The sequence below is a fragment of the Mugil cephalus genome, chromosome 22 (assembly GCF_022458985.1).
Source record: "Mugil cephalus isolate CIBA_MC_2020 chromosome 22, CIBA_Mcephalus_1.1, whole genome shotgun sequence".
Lineage (NCBI taxonomy): Eukaryota > Metazoa > Chordata > Actinopteri > Mugiliformes > Mugilidae > Mugil > Mugil cephalus.
The window spans coordinates 322,146-338,505 of record NC_061791.1 but is presented as its reverse complement, the minus strand read 5'-3'; positions in this window follow the sequence as shown (position 1 = coordinate 338,505).

The window sequence follows — 16,360 nt, the reverse complement described above, 5'->3', positions numbered from 1 at the left end:
GGTTCAAAAAAAGATTAGAAAGATGAAATCAGAAGTGATTCCTTTGAGAAAATGAAACTTTATTTGGTCCAAGAACACAAAATGTTTTATTTCCTAGAAACAAAGATCAAGTCTTCAGGGTTCATAAAGGCCTGGAGGGAAAGAGACGATTATTTTATTTTGTTATAAGGTGTCATCTGATTGGTTGGAGGAGGATCCAGGTGAAGCTCAGAATATATTTAAGAGGAGTTCTGACGGTGATAGAAGAAGAAACCCTGAGTCCGAGAGGCGATAAGGAGTCAGCCTGGATTAATGGAGATACAGTTTAAAGAAGTCCAGAACAATGAGTTGAACCACCAGAAAACCTCAGGGAGTATTTTCTGGTTTTAATTCCTCAGCCTGAACCCTGAGCCAACGCTAACAGAGGGGTGTTGGTTCGCTGGCCTCAGCCCCCCATTAACCTGTCAGGTCTGATGAGCGTGAGGCTGCACACTGAGAACTCCTTCAGCAGCGCCGGGCGACCAGACCCAGGCCGCAGAGCAAACCGACGGTGGTCCGAGGCGAGAGACCCCAAACCACAGCCCCCCCTCCAACAAAAACCACCAGAAACCTCTGACGGGAATCCACAGCACCTGCCACGGTCCACAAACAAACACACACATGCACTTCACAGTCACTTCAGGTCTGAAAACCTGCAGAATGATTCATCTTCATTTACACCAGAACATCCACAGACTGGGTCTATATTTAGCTCCGGGTGCAGACGATGTGTGCACGGACAAATACAGGTCTACATCTTTAATATCAGAATTTATTCCTCATTCATTCATTATTACAGTACATGATGTATAAATACCTGTCTCCTGATTGATATTATTATTATTTAAAATCAGATTTCTTCTTTTCCACTTGGGTCATTTTTTTAATCTGTCCATGTCCATGTTGTGTCTCTTTGGTTTTATTTTCTACCTGTTTGGGTCCATGTTGTTTGTGAAGACGTCTTCTTGACTCAGGACCCACGTTGACGCGTCTTCTCTCCATCGTCCAGTCCTGTGGTTTTAAACATTCTTATTCTTTCTCCTGATCAATATTTATTCGTGTCGTTCTGTTCGAGGCTTGTTCTTCGTGTTACGTCTCCAGCTCTGGAGAACCTGGTCTCATTAGAGCGTTTGTTTAAAGATGTTCTCTGGTCTCGTAATGACCCGTAATCCTGGGCGGTGTGGACTTTCAGCCTTGGGGCTCGGTCCGGTCGGTGGGTTTGAAGGTGGAGCAGAGGAAATAAGTTAACAGGATCCAATCAAACACTGCAGCCGATCCAATTATGTCGTTAGCTGGAGCTCAGGTGGAAACATGATGAAATGCTGAGGGAGTTTGTCCATGTGTGACCACAGAGACCCTGAATGACTCCGGTTCCTTCAACAAACCCAGACGGAGCCCGTTAAAACAAACAGCAGCAGGTGAATCGTGTTTCAGTCTCAGCTCTGGACAGGTGGAGGCGTTCGGCTCCGACGTCATTCAGCTCATAGCATTAAAACTTTATTCAAAGATAAATGATCCGTTCATCTGTTGGTTCACGTGAGGAAATATTCTCCTGTTCTGCCATGAAAGCTGAGTTTATCCGGAGCATCACCCACCGTCCTCCATGCTTCAGGCTTCATGTTTCTGATCTGTAGAGCTCCATGTTTCTGATCTGTAGAGTTTCTTGTTTCTAATCTGTAGAGCTTCGTGTTTCTGTAGAGCTTCATGTTTCTGTAGAGCTTCATGTTTCTGATCTGTAGAGCTTCTTGTTTCTAATCTGTAGAGCTTCGTGTTTCTGTAGAGCTTCATGTTTCTGATCTGTAGAGCTTCATGTTTCTTGTTTCTAATCTGTAGAGCTTCTTGTTTCTGATCTGTAGAGCTTTGTGTTTCTGTAGAGCTTCATGTTTCTTTAGAGCTTTGTGTTTCTGATCTGTAGAGCTTCATGTTTCTTGTTTCTAATCTGTAGAGCTTCATGTTTCTGATCTGTAGAGCTTCTTGTTTAAGTAGAGCTTCATGTTTCTAATCTGTAGAGCTTCATGTTTCTGTAGAGCTTCATGTTTCTGATCTGTAGAGCTTCATGTTTTTTTGTTTCTAATCTGTAGAGCTTCATGTTTCTGATCTGTAGAGCTTCATGTTTCATGTTTCTGATCTGTAGAGCTTCATGTTTTTTTGTTTCTAATCTGTAGAGCTTCATGTTTCTGATCTGTAGAGCTTCATGTTTCTGTAGAGCTTCATGTTCCATGTTTCTGATCTGTAGAGCTCCATGTTTCTGATCTGTAGAGCTTCATGTTTCATGTTTCTGATCCATGTTTCTTCCACTACAGGGAGTTTATGTTCAGAGAGTTTAGAGTTTATCTTAGTGCTGCTCCGGAGGTTTGATGTTTGCAAGAAGAAACGTGTCATCTTCAGCTCAGGGTTCATGCAGAGTTTGATAGTTTGATAGTTTCTGTTGTTTTTATCTTCAGAGAAATGTGAAGCTTTGATCGGGACAGGAGGTCTCAGCCCTCAGATGGACGATAACGGACTAACATCAAGACATGGAGACTTTCTGATGACGTCCACAGAGACAGAGGAAACTCCACGAACACGAGTCCAGCTTCCATTCATTTATGAGCTTCTAAATACAAGAAGGAAATGAAAATGATTCGTGTCTAAACGTGTTTGTTTCCAGTTCTTTGTTTGAAATAAAATATAAATGATGTTCATGTTGATCCCTCTGACATTTTCCTTTTTAACAGATGAATGAATAAATGGTTTCCAGACTTCCCTCTGTTTGTATTTCTTAATAAACTCTGTATTTTATTCTCTGTTCCATATTCTAGGAGGTTCCTCTGTTTATTCTCCAGTAAATGTCTTTTTATCTGCAGCACAAATTTATCTTCTTGGAGTTTGATCATTTGGACAGAGAGGAAGAAACATCGCGTTAAATCAGCTCTCATCGATGTTACTGATGGATTTATTTAAACATTTATATGTGAGCTGCTCCACATGCATTCTCTCTCCTTCCAACCATATTAGACAGATCAAACTTTATTATTATTCATGTGTTTATCATCATCTACAGTTAAATAAAGTCATGTGGTGTTGAGTTTAGAACATTTTCTCTCTGAGCTTCCAGAAGTTTCTTCTTTGCTGCTGACTTCCTCTCCTGTGATTGGTTCATTGGTTTCTCCTGCAGATAAAAACTTTATCTGTTCATTCATTCTGGATTTCTTCTTTTTTTTCTGCTACATATTTTTTTCATTAAATCAGTTATTTAATTATTCCTATTTAGTCCACATCTACTTTATTCATGTTTCTTGTTGTTGGACTCTGACACTATAAATTCTTTCCTGTGCATCTTCACACCATCTCACTGAGAAAATATAAATATGAACACGTTTTGGCTCATGACATTAAAAAAGTTAATATTTGTGTATTCGTGTCTGAAGTGTGAAAACATGAATATTCCTCCTGTGACCTGCTGACCTCTGACCCTGTGGTCATGTGACAGGAAGGAGGAGATAAGTGTCTTTTGTCCAGAGTGTGACTGAGGACGGAGTCAGGAATGATTCAGTTAATCTTTATGTGAACCTCACAAAGGAGTCGAGTCAAACGTCAGGAGGTTTCGTCAGCTCAGAGGAACCTGCAGGTTGAACTCAGGGTGAAACGTTTCACAAGCGGCCGCAGGAATTCAGAGCAGACGTGATCATGCTGCTGGTTTATCACAGTCAGCTTAAAACCAGCAGAGAAACACTACTTTATACACATCATTATTATCAGAAACGTATTCATTCCTAATGAAACACGTCCCTTTAAAGTTCCCTTTCAGACATTTCTCTGGTTCCTCTTTGTTCTTGAAACCATCCTGAAGAACATTTGCCGTCTCTGCTTTAAACTGCTGTTCCTATTATTTTGTCGTGTAGTGATGCGTTGCAGCGTCTCCTGACTCAGACCTGATGAGAGGCGCTGAAAGCACGAACAGATCAGATGTTAAAATCCTCCTCCGGGACCGACCCAGTGGATCTGGAACAGATTAGAACCAGGACCAGATCAGAGGAGGCTCTAACGGGACCTGACGTCCAGAAGAAGAAGAAGGAGCTTGTTTCCGTCCTCCTACATGACACAGTTCAGGTTTTTACAGGAACATTCAGAGGCTCTTTAAGGTTCTTGCGTACAGAACGATGTCGGATGATGAAACACGAGGAACATGTCAGACTGAATCTAATCTGTGTCTACAGCAAAGTCTCTGCATTAGATTTTCATTCCGTCCTGTTTTTATATGTAAATATTAGTTTCATCTCAACATTTAGTCTTGTTATATTCACATGCTTTGGTTTCGCTGCTGAACGCAGCCTCAGACGATTTAAATCCTCTGTAGATGCTGCACGTTTCAGAACTGACAATAAAGTCGACTTAGACTTAATCCTGATGGTGGTTTACAGCCTGATCCAGGTCCAGGTCTAAGGACGTAGGCTCATGTCCAGGCTGGATCCTGGATCCTGGATCCTGGATCCTGGATCCTGGATGGGTGTCAGTTCCCTGAGGACTTCATTAAAACTACAACCTGCAAACAATCTGTTTAAATGTCAGCGTTCCTCTCACACAGACCCAACCATCAGAACCAGCAGAGGGAACCGAACCACGTCAGATCTCGTGGTCCTGGTCCTGGTTCAGGGGGGAGTCCTGGACTGGTGATGAATTATCCTCCATGTTGTAAACAGATGTTGATCCGGAGACGTTCCAGAGCTCAGTCCACGTCCCCTTTGTCTCCAAACCACAGTTCATCTAAAAATAAATGTCAAACACGAGCCAATAGAACATCTGGTTCTATAATACACTATACTATACTATACTATACTATACTATACTATACTATACTACACTATACTATACTATACTATACTATACTATACTATACTACACTATACTACACTATACTATACTATACTATACTATACTATACTATACTACACTATACTATACTATACTATACTATACTATACTATTTCACTATACTATACTATACTGTATGAATACACTATTTACACTATATTATACTATACTTACTACACTATACTCACTATACTAAACACATATACTAAAATAATTACTAACTACTACTAAACATATACTATACTACTATACTATACTATACTATACTACACTATACTATACTATACTATACTATACTATACTATACTATACTATACTATACTATACTATACTATACTATACTATACTACACTATACTATACTACACTATACTATACTATACTATACTACACTACACTACACTACACTATACTATACTATACTATACTACACTACACTACACTATACTATACTATACTATACTACACTATACTATACTTTATACAAATTAAAGTAGATCTGATGATGATGATGATGATGATGATGAAGCTGCAGGACAGCGACGATTCAAACTCAACAAACTGCATCATGGAACCAATGAGTCAAACGTGACGTCGTCCTCCTGAGGCGCCTCGTCCCACCTCGTCCCGCCTGGACGGGGACACTCTGTCCCCTCCCCACATTTAGCATCTCTGAATCAACGCCCACCACCAGCGCTGACACATGACGGGACCACGGGACTGTAAACAGCTGATAGCATCACTGGCTCCTCCCTGGGTCCAAACCCACGTCCAACTCTGTTGTGTCTCCATGTCACAGAAAATAGTGGGAGGGCGGATTCTCTGAAACATCTAAACACACTAATCAGGACGACAGGCTGAGGTCATCTCCGAGGATATTTACGGGGTTTTAAAGCTCCTGAGGTAGTTGGAGGTGTCCTCTGTCCGTCCCTCTGACCCTCACAGATCCTTTATTATCACACATACGAGATATCACGGAGAAACAAGATGCTGCTACGTCTTCATACACACTCTTTAAAGTCTTTATTTTAAACACCGGTAAATGTCTTCACCTGCTCGGCCCTTTACTTAATGTTTACAGTCTCCTCATTGTGAGACAAATAAAGGTTTAGAGTTATACAGATAAACACTGCTGGTCACAAGTTTTAGAATGCACTAATATTCCTTTCATTTTTTATTGAAATGTATTTTAACGTCTGATTTTAATCTGAAATGAATAAAACAAATAAACAACTGAAGTTAAAAACATCTCGTCCCAGTAACAATCTCTGTCTGATTTAACATGTCAACACACACGTGTCTTTCTTTCTTTCTAAAACGGAAATCAGATATTTTACAGAGAGTTCTTCATGTGTTTCTCTTTGCTTTGGTTCATCACAAACCAGCTCCACAGGGTTAATGTGTTCCTCCAGCAACATGAAGGCCTCCACCCGCCCTGCACACACCGCTGTGTTAGCTATAGCAAGCTACGTTTAAATTTACTTTTTAGTAAATATCTTTATTGTTATTTACTGCAAACACTGTTTTATACTTTTATATTGTTGTTAATGTAAGTTGAAGCAGTATATGTTGTTGGAATGACACTGAAGTTTCCTTGAATCCTTGTGTTATCTATGAATCAGCCCTAGTGGTGTTCCACAGGGTTCTATTCTGGGTCCTGCTTTTTTCTTTACTTCAGTGCAAACTTCTCACTGTTGCTGTCAATGTGACTCATGGGCCAAAATCAGCAATAAATATAACTTTCTTAATATTATAACATAATGTATGTTAAATAATATATAACTGTCACTTACTATAAGTAAGTACTTGTATCAAGTTTTACTCTTTTCAGACCATAATAGTTTCCCAGAAGCTACGATGAGTCCAGGCAGGTCCAGAGATAAAAGGACTCGTCAGACCCGACCAGGGAGGAGGTTTTTCCAGTCTGTCACAGCGTTGGACATCTGCCTCCTCCTCCTCCTCCTCCTCCTCCTCCGACCTCCTGAGAAGCTGCCGTTGCCTCCAGCTGGCAGATTTCCCAGCAGCCCCTCCTCCAGATGATGCCTGGGGGGTCCAGATGCTGAGAAAGTTAAACTTCATGTTAAACTCCCGGGATTAAAGTCGTAGCTTCTAAATCATCGTGACAAACCTCACACTCGGTTTTTAAAGGAGCGTAAAGTTCAACCAACTCCCTTCAGATGAGAATCTTATCTCTGAATATAACTCAGTGATGTTCTCATCTCTGGTGGGTCTGTGGACGACTGATGCATATTTATATTTATATTATATTTATAGTTTTATATGTCCGTGCTACTGTGTACTTTTATTCGGTATATTGTATTTATTGTAGTTTATTGTATTATTTTGTGTTTTTTTTGTATAGATTGTGTTTTATTGTGTATATTGTATTTTATTCTGTATATTGTATTTATTGTATAGATTGTATTTTATTGTATTATTTTGTGTTTTATTGTATAGGTTGTATATATTGTGTATACTGTATTCATTGTGCATAGCTGCTGTAGTTTTTTGAGCGTTATGCTGCTACAGTTTCTATTTTATTGCTCTCGAACCAAAGAGCTGGTAAATTGTATTTTTGTTTTTCACCAGACAATGATAATGAAAACTCTATATTCTAACTTCTTATTCTTATAATGTGCAGCGCCCCCTAGCTGTACTAGTTATTACTGCAGCAAACATTAAGTTTGGTGTTTGTTCCTGTTTCCAACCATCAGTGTTCATAACCTCCATTCCTGAGAAAACACGCTGTGTTCTGAAAGTTTGTTCTGGACCGTAACTTAAACCAACTGTTTAGTCAGCTAGTAGTTAGCGAGTTAGTAGTTAGCTAGCAGTTAGCTAGTTGTTCCTTGGACTGTTGTAGCTTCAGTTTAAGTCGAGCTAGCTGCTGTAGCACCTCCTCTCTGTAAAATTCAGTTCTGTCCAAGACAGCATAAAGTAGCTAACATTAGCCTAAACCAGATAACATTAGCCTAAACTAGCTAAAAATATATTAGCCCAAGCCAGTTTATATAAATCTAAACCAGCAAATGTTGGAAAATTACAATTTAATTTTTTGACGTATTCATTCATATTTAAACGGGTGGTTTAAGCTAATGCTAGCCGGTTCAGTCTAATGCTAGCTGGTTCAGTCTAATGCTAGCTGGTTCAGTCTAATGCTAGCTGGTTCAGTCTAATGCTAGCCGGTTCAGTCTAATGCTAGCTGGTTCAGTCTAATGCTAGCTGGTTTAAGCTAATGCTAGCTGGTTCAGGCTAATGCTAGCTAGGCTAATGATCCCTGTTTAACTGAAGCCTGGTGCAGCCTCTGGAAGCTCCTGGCTCTCTGGGTTTTTCCGAGTCACCCTTTCCCTCGCGGCCTGTGTTTGTGTTTGTGTGACGTGGTCTGTAGGAAGGTGGCGTTTAAATAAAGTGCGGCGGTGAGCAGGGCTTCGCTCGGCGGCGTGTTGTCAGATCAGACCGCAGAGCTGAGCTGGCAGACACTCAGCCAGGCTCGGTGGAACTCGGTAAAACCCCGGCTTTACCCCGAGGCCTCTGACGTGAGACCAGAGAAAACTACTTTAGTGTCATAACAAGTGGGAGCTCTCCGAGTTTAGAGCGACACCACAGACTTTATCCACAACACGACGCCCACGGCGGCTTTTTATAGCTCACATATGGAAGAAAATCACTTCAGGCTCATCAGCCTTTATCGCGCCAGAAGAATCAGAATCAGAATCAGTGAAGACTTTTATGAACTGTAACAGGATCCTCACTTCATTAGTAACTCATTAATATCTGCGCTGTCTCCTGCCCCCAAGGCCGGGGGGGGGGGTCGCACTCATTTCAGTCAGGAGGCCACACATGTGTACAGCGTGAGTCAGACACTAACCCTTTATTATAAGCCACTCACTGAAACACGGGTCTGATCTATAAATATGGCTCCCGGCCCGTAGAGGGTTAAGAGAGAAGAAGAGTTGTTATGTAAAGAATCCCACTGTGATGACAAGTCGCCCTCCGCCAACTCGTCCACGCTGTCATCGGCCAATCAGAGCCTCCGAACCCACGGACTCCTGGATGACATCACGGACAGGGCGCTGGTTGGAATCCCGCCTCCACCGTGGAGTCACATTTGTTTCTGTGATTGTTGGCAGCGCTGGCCTGGGCTCTGTGTGGGCCTCCCCCTCAGGCCGGGGCCCCCGGGGCCACGGGCTGCCACCGGGAGGAGGCCGGGCGGTTTGGGACGCGAGCCATGTGACACAGCTGATTCAGGTCAAAGAGCCGGGAGGTGAAAACATGAGCACAGAAATTCTTCTTCTTATTTTTAGTTTACTGAACTGGGACGATGCACATGAATCTACTCTTAGTCCCAAAGCAGGAACACAACACAGACACACAACCAGACACAGACACACAATATTATGACAAATCATTTGACCCACAATTCTTAAATAAATAAATAAAAAAGATCATGGCACAAGAACCAGACAGAATGCATCAGATTAAGAAAAGTATGTGAGTCCATGTCTGGTTTAGTTTTAACCAGTGTTTGTCTTTTAGACGGTGAGTGGTTGTCACAGGTTCTGATGTGTGCTGCTAGCTTGTTGGAAATTAGCATCTCTGCTATAATCTGCATGTTTTCATTAGACTGTGTGTTTGTTCATTAGTGTTAGTGTTTGGGGTTTTCAGTGTTTGTTTTTTCTCTGTGGAAAATGACAGTAAATAATAATAAATAATCCTGAAGTTGTTTTGTTGTATTCTTTCTAATTAGCATCTATTAGCTAATCCTCCAACCAGTCAGAGCCATGAATCACATGACGTCTCCTTCTCTAAATGTTAATTACATCTTTCTTCTCCATTTAGTTGTGAACTAATTAAAGGATCTGATTGGTCCAGGAATCAGTTTCCACCTGTGCTATTAAAGCATTTAGCATCCAGGCTAAGGTTTCATAGCAGGAGCAGAACAAGTTCCCAACGAAGAGCCTCCAGGCTACTAGCTAAGCTAACACGTACACTGGTTATGTTAGTGATGCTAACTCATTATTATTGTGAACCCTGCGCGGGTCCAGAGCCTCTGGCCTGTGTCGTTAATAGTGTGCATTAATAAATCAGACGTGTGGATTTATGAGCAGCTCTGGATCCGTAGACTCAGATTACTGAGAAATGAACGTCTGGTGTCAGCGCAGAGGCTCTTTCATTATTTATTGACCCTCAGCCTTTTATTTTCCATTTATTTGTGGATTCTAGGGGCCGTTCCAGCTGCAGCGTTTCTTTCTATTTTTATTCTTTTAAATACAGAAATAATTGAAAAAGAAAAAAATAACTTTTCTGGGCGACTGTTAATGAGAATAAATCATAAACCTGCCTCCGGTCTGTTTGACACTGTGTGAACATCAGCCTGATATTTAAATAACAATTAAATAATAAAGGTTAATTAAACTAAACTAAACTAACTAATACAACATGTTTCAAACATTCGACCAAATCAGTCTGACTTCATGACTTTATGACGCATCTGAAGGTTTTACTGGGAAATTAAAACTTTATCATTCAATTTTTATTAAATCTCCCATTTAAAGCTCATTTTAATGGTATGAAAGTTAAGAAATAACTGGGGCCTCTGGCAGCATCAACACACAACACAACAGAATAGAATAGAATAGAATAGAATAGAATAGAATAGAATAGAATAGAATAGAAGGAAGTTCTACAGTTCAGTTCTCCTGAAGAACCATTTGTTCTACTTTTAAGTGGCATAAAAACACAGAGGAATAAAACGAATCACTGGCCTCAGATTATTTATAATAAAAGATCTTTGAAATAAAGATGGAGAGAAGCAGCATCGATAAAAACATCATCACTATGATGACAAATCAGAGACGTTTGTCCCGTTCTATAAAAAGCTAAGGTCACTTATTCCTGTTCTGCTGCTTCTTCCAGCTCTTCTTTAGAGCCTGAAACCTTTGTGGACGTCCAGCTCGAAGCCACGGGCTGGTGTCTGGGAGCTGATTGGATAATGCTGTAATAACACCACAGACCACGGCGGTTTGGTCTCCTCACGGATCCGAACACTGGCTCTCAGCTCCTGTGACGGAGGATCTCCTCCAGGACGTCACCTCAAACAACGCAGCTAAACTTAGAAGCTGCTTCTATTCTCAGAGTTTCCAAACACGGAGGCGGACGCTGCCTTTGCTCCTGGAGGTCACGCTGGACACAAACCGGACCAGAATAACCCGTCACATCAGCTCATCTACAGACCAGAGGGTTTAGGTCCAACACCAGGACCAGGACGGAGACCAGCAAAGAGTTTTATCACAAAATAAAGTCAGTATTGTTTCCGTTGATAGAAACTCAACAGGCGACATTATGAATGAAGGCATTTTTATTTGGAACGATTCAAACATGTATGAAGATATTTCACATTACAAACAAAAAAAAGCCATAATGATTAAAACACCAAACAAAATAAAAGGAAGAACTCATCATTTATCTGATATAAACTTCCAGAACTGAAACGTTAAACCCTGACGTCTGCTTCCTGTGCAGAGACCACGTTAATAATCCGCTCAATGAGTCTACGACAATATTTAGTTGTAATATTTCAAACTGGCCTTAAAGCAGGAGGACGGAAACGCGTCCATCACACAGCCTCAGACAGGCCGTTATAGATGTGCAGATATTTTCCATCTGTGTTTACTCGTCTGCTTCCTGACGTTCTGCTCTTTATTATCATTCCTGCACTCTGAGATGAAAACAGAGCAGAAACCAAATGAAGCTCCGTTAATGAAGCTTTGAGCTCCTTCACATCTCATCACATGGAAACTGGCGCATTAACAGCAGCAGCTCCATGTTATGGAGGTATTTATAGCCGCTATAGTCAGCTCCTCTCATCTGCTTCGTCTGCTGCAGCTGGAACAAAGGCAACGTGGAAACTCAAGGTAAGTGGAGTCAGGCAGATATGCTCCCCCCCCACCCCCCCTCCAGAAAACTCCAACAGATTTGACCTTTCTACATAAAAATGACTCGTTTGTCCATGTCCTCGTGTCCTCGTGTCCAGTGTTGATCATGTTGTTGAGTCCTTGTGTCCAGTGTGTGAGTCTGTGAGTCCTTCAGAGTAAATGTTCCTGGTAACATCTGATCCCATTCAGATCAGAACCAGCTGAGTTGTGAGATGTTGGTGGTTTCCTCTCATCAGCTGATGCTCCAACATTTCTACTGGATGAAGGTCAGGACTTTGACTTGTTCCTAAACATTCATCTGGTTCTTCTGGAGAACCACTGGTGTTCTTGGGCTCCTTGTCTTCCTCCATGACCCAGTTTCTCTTCACATTCAGCTCATGGACTCATGTCCTGACATTTTCTTTCAGAGTTCACTGGTAGAATTCACAGTTCATTGGTCCATCACTGATGAGCAGATGCAGCAGAACAGGCCCAAACCAGGACATTAGCGCCCCCATGTTTCATGGAGGGATGAGGTTCTGATGCTGGAATGCAGTGTTGGTTCATCTCCAAACATTTAAACCAAACTATTCTACTCTGGTCTCATCTGTCCACTAAACATTGTCCCACATGTTCTTTGTGGACAGAGAGCAGTGTCTTTGGTTGTTGAGTGGATTCATCAACATGAACATCAGCCAATGTGAGAGAGGCCTTTAGCTGCTTAGAAGTTCCCCTGGGTTCCTCTGGTTCCTCTCCCACTGTGATGGAGTGATGTTTGTTGGTGGACCACTCCTGTGGAGGGGAACAGTCGTCTTCAATCTGTCTGACTCTCTGTGGATTATTTGTGGCTTCCAGACTCTTTAGAGATGGTTGTGGAACCTTTTCCAGCCTGATGAGCAACAACAACTCTTTTTCTGAGCTCCTCACAAAGCTCCTTTGATCTGTTGTCATCACACACTTCAACACAAACATGAGACAAATCCCTGATTCATAGAAACTCAACCAGGAACTGAGTCTCATCTCACTGATGGAGACACTTCAGGACACATGAACTTGGGTCAGTGGACTTCACTAATAGCGTTAGCCTGATAGCGTTAGCCCGATAGCGTTAGCCTGATAGCGTAACTGACTTCGTCACATTTGAAACGAGAAAAAACACAGTTTTTAGCAGCACGTTGGTGTTTTTATTGATATTGTAACAGTTTTATGCTAGCAGGCTAACAACGTGTCATCTTGTCTCGTTTTAGTTCCATGTGTGAAACTCATCTGATGTTTTGAGCCATTTTTATGCAGAAATGTTGAAAATTCTGAGCGGTGCAAATACTTTAAAGCAGTACTGTATATCTGCCTCCTGGCATTCACCACTTCATCCGCCTCGAACTGGAAAAATCAGATGTGCTGGCTCCGACTCCTCTGGAAGAAATGCAGCTGGAATTACAGATCGGAGTTTAATCTCAGAGGACACCTTCGCACATGGAAACTCGTGTCGACCGGCCGCAAGAAAAACAGCTCATCACACAGTAAATAACCCAGAGAGTCTGCAGCTCTTTCATTAGAAGATTTACCTCTGACAAACACAACACAGGTTCTGGGTCACGTTTAAAATCTATCAGCGGATCATTGGCTCGTAAAAATTCCATCACAAATGATTTTGTCTATAATGTTTATTTCTCAGAGATGGATGTTGAGAAGGTTTCATGTGGAGGAGAGAAAAGAATGTTCCCGTGGACACAGAGGAGGTGAATTCTGTTATTTAAAGTTAAAAACCAATGAGTGAATGGGATCAGATCAGATCACAACCATCACAACATGTCTAGAGTGTGGGCGGAGCTAGTTCCTCCTCCTCCTCCTCCTCCTCTTCTTCTTCTTCTTCTTCTAGACCCCTTCATGGCCTAAGTCACTGTGACGTCACAGCTTTAGCTTGAAGCTAACACTGTCAACCAGGAGCCGAAACTGAAAAATCAGAAACATTGACTTAAAGTTTGTCACATATGTCGTGGAAATTTCTCCGTTGCTGGTGAAGAATGAAATAGAGACTTCTGCCGGCCGACAAGGTTTTATTTTCTTTGCAAAGAAAAGGTCAATCAACATGCGAGCGGTCAATGATGAAGAAAGACCCCGAATACGGGGAGACCTAAACATTTATACCTGAGGACAGCCCCCAGGGTACGTTTCACACCCTTTGTCTGCTGCAGGCATCGGCGCCGATTCCCTTGGGTGTGTTTTACACCTGGGGTGTCCTGCAGGGTCTTGTATTCAGATGCAAGTTAAGTCTAGACATCACACAAAACCATTTGGTTCCTTATGTTAGAAAGGAGAGAGGTTGGGTGTCTCAGATGGTTAAAACAAATGAATTGAATTTGCCATTACACATATCAGCTACTGTCAGAGACAACTTTGGTTGAACACGATGAAAAGAAAAGAAAAGAGTGTGTATTTATATATATTTATATATATTTAGGATATATTTGTACATACAAGGAATTTGTGCTTATTGTGCAAAAAATATAAAAAGACAAAGAAAGATAAAATAAAATAAACAAATTGTAAAATTATTCAACTCAGATATACAAACATACATAAAATACATTCACATATGTAAAACATCTTCAGCCTGGACGATGTTATGCGTCAGAATAAACTGTGACTGAACTCACGTTCATCATTATTTGGGGGATTCTTGTTACACGTTAATGCTAATGCTAACTGCTAGGCTAGCTAACTCAGCGTTAGTTGTGTGCGTCCAAACTGAAGTTGTATTTACTACGTTCCCCTCCTCAGTGGTTCCTCTTACTTCGTGTAACATCTTTGTTGGAAAAGCTTCACTAGATGAAGACAGACCAGACTTCGTCCCCTCTTTGGTCAAATCGTCCGTCCAGTGAGTGAGAGTGTAGAGGACGGTGAATATAGTCCCATAAATAATAATTCAGATAACTCTCTATGGTCTCAGGGAGCGAGTGTATTCGCATATTCTCTAACAAACAGCTTTTCCTCGTCCACTGTCTCCACTGAAACATGCTAACTGTCATTTACAAGCTGATGTTTGAGATGTTTTGCCTCCAGCGAAGCCCCGCCCCTTTTCTTCTTCTTCTTCTTCTTCTTCTTCTTCTTCTTCTTCTTCTTCTCCAACACGGTGGATGTGGTGGTAGGAACCAAAATGGTGGACGTTGTTTCCTTCAGAGAAACATTTGGGGAACTTGTCACGGTTTATCTTCTGAACCTCTAATAATTTAGTTTTCAGGTGAGTTCAGGTCTGAAACATCCAGATACTGGACCTGGACCTGGACCTGGACCTGGACCTGGACCTGGACCTGGAGGAACCTGTGTTCTCTGTGGGATGTGTTCTCTGTGGGAACGCCGTGGGAACGCTGTGGACGTGGTCGTGCGTGGAGCGAAGCTGAATCGCATTAAACGCTCAAAGTGAAACCATATTGAGAGCTGACAGAGGGATCAGCCCGGTAATATATGCCCACTGACTCAGGGGGAAATAGATTCTGGGAAGAGAAACAGAAGAAGCTCCTTAATGCCACACACTCACTCACAACCACTTCAGTGGATAAACATGTTTTTATTGTCAAGGAGATGAAAACGACGGATTCTCCGACTGGAGCCGACGCCGAGGATCCGAGTCTGACTGAAACGTCTTTAATGAAGCAGGAACGAAGCGTCGGCCTCACAGGGACGTACACACCGGGAATAAAATCATCACAGAAACCCAGACATAAAAGACGCACTGAGAAATAACACGCACCAGATTAAATAATAATGAACAGAGTTCGTTTATTAGAACAGAAGCTCAAATCAAATCACTTTCCACATGATGATTATTGGAGTAAAAGCTTTAATTATATTTCTATTTATTTCATGATGATTATTTCATAATTAAAGCCGGACTCATGTTTCTGTGACTCTAATGTAAAATAACGAGGCCGAAGCTGAAGAGACGATTAAACGTCTCCACTTAATTAAATGTCCTGATGTCTGACGCCGTTAATGTCAAAGAGCAGAGACACAACGGATCCACTTCGTTCTGCTCCATTTCAGCTCCACATGTTCTCCTCCTAAAGGAGAGGAGGAGGAGGAGGAGGAGGAGGAGGAGGAGGAGGAGAGGAGAGGAGGAGAGGAGGAGGAGAGGAAGGAGAGGAGGAGGAGGAGGAGAGGAGGAGAGAGGAGGAGGAGGAGGAGGAGGAGGAGAGAGGAGGTGGTAGAGGAGGACGAGGAGGAGGAGGAGGAGAGGAGGAGGAGGAGGAGAGAGGAGGAGGAGGAGGAGAGGAGAGAGGAGAGAGGAGGAGGAGAGGAGAGGAGGAGGAGGAGGAGGAGGAGAGGAGGAGGAGGAGGAGAGGAGAGAGGAGGTGGAGGAGGACGAGAGGAGGAGGAGGAGGAGGAGAGGAGGAGAGAGGAGAGGAGGAGAGGAGAGGAGGAGGAGAGGAGAGGAGGAGAGAGGAGAGAGGAGAGAGGAGGAGGAGGAGGAGGAGGAGGAGGAGGAGGAGGAGAGGAGGAGAGGAGGAGAGGAGAGGAGGAGGAGGAGGAGGAGGAGGAGGAGAGGAGAGAGGAGTGGAGGAGAGAAGGAGGAGGAGG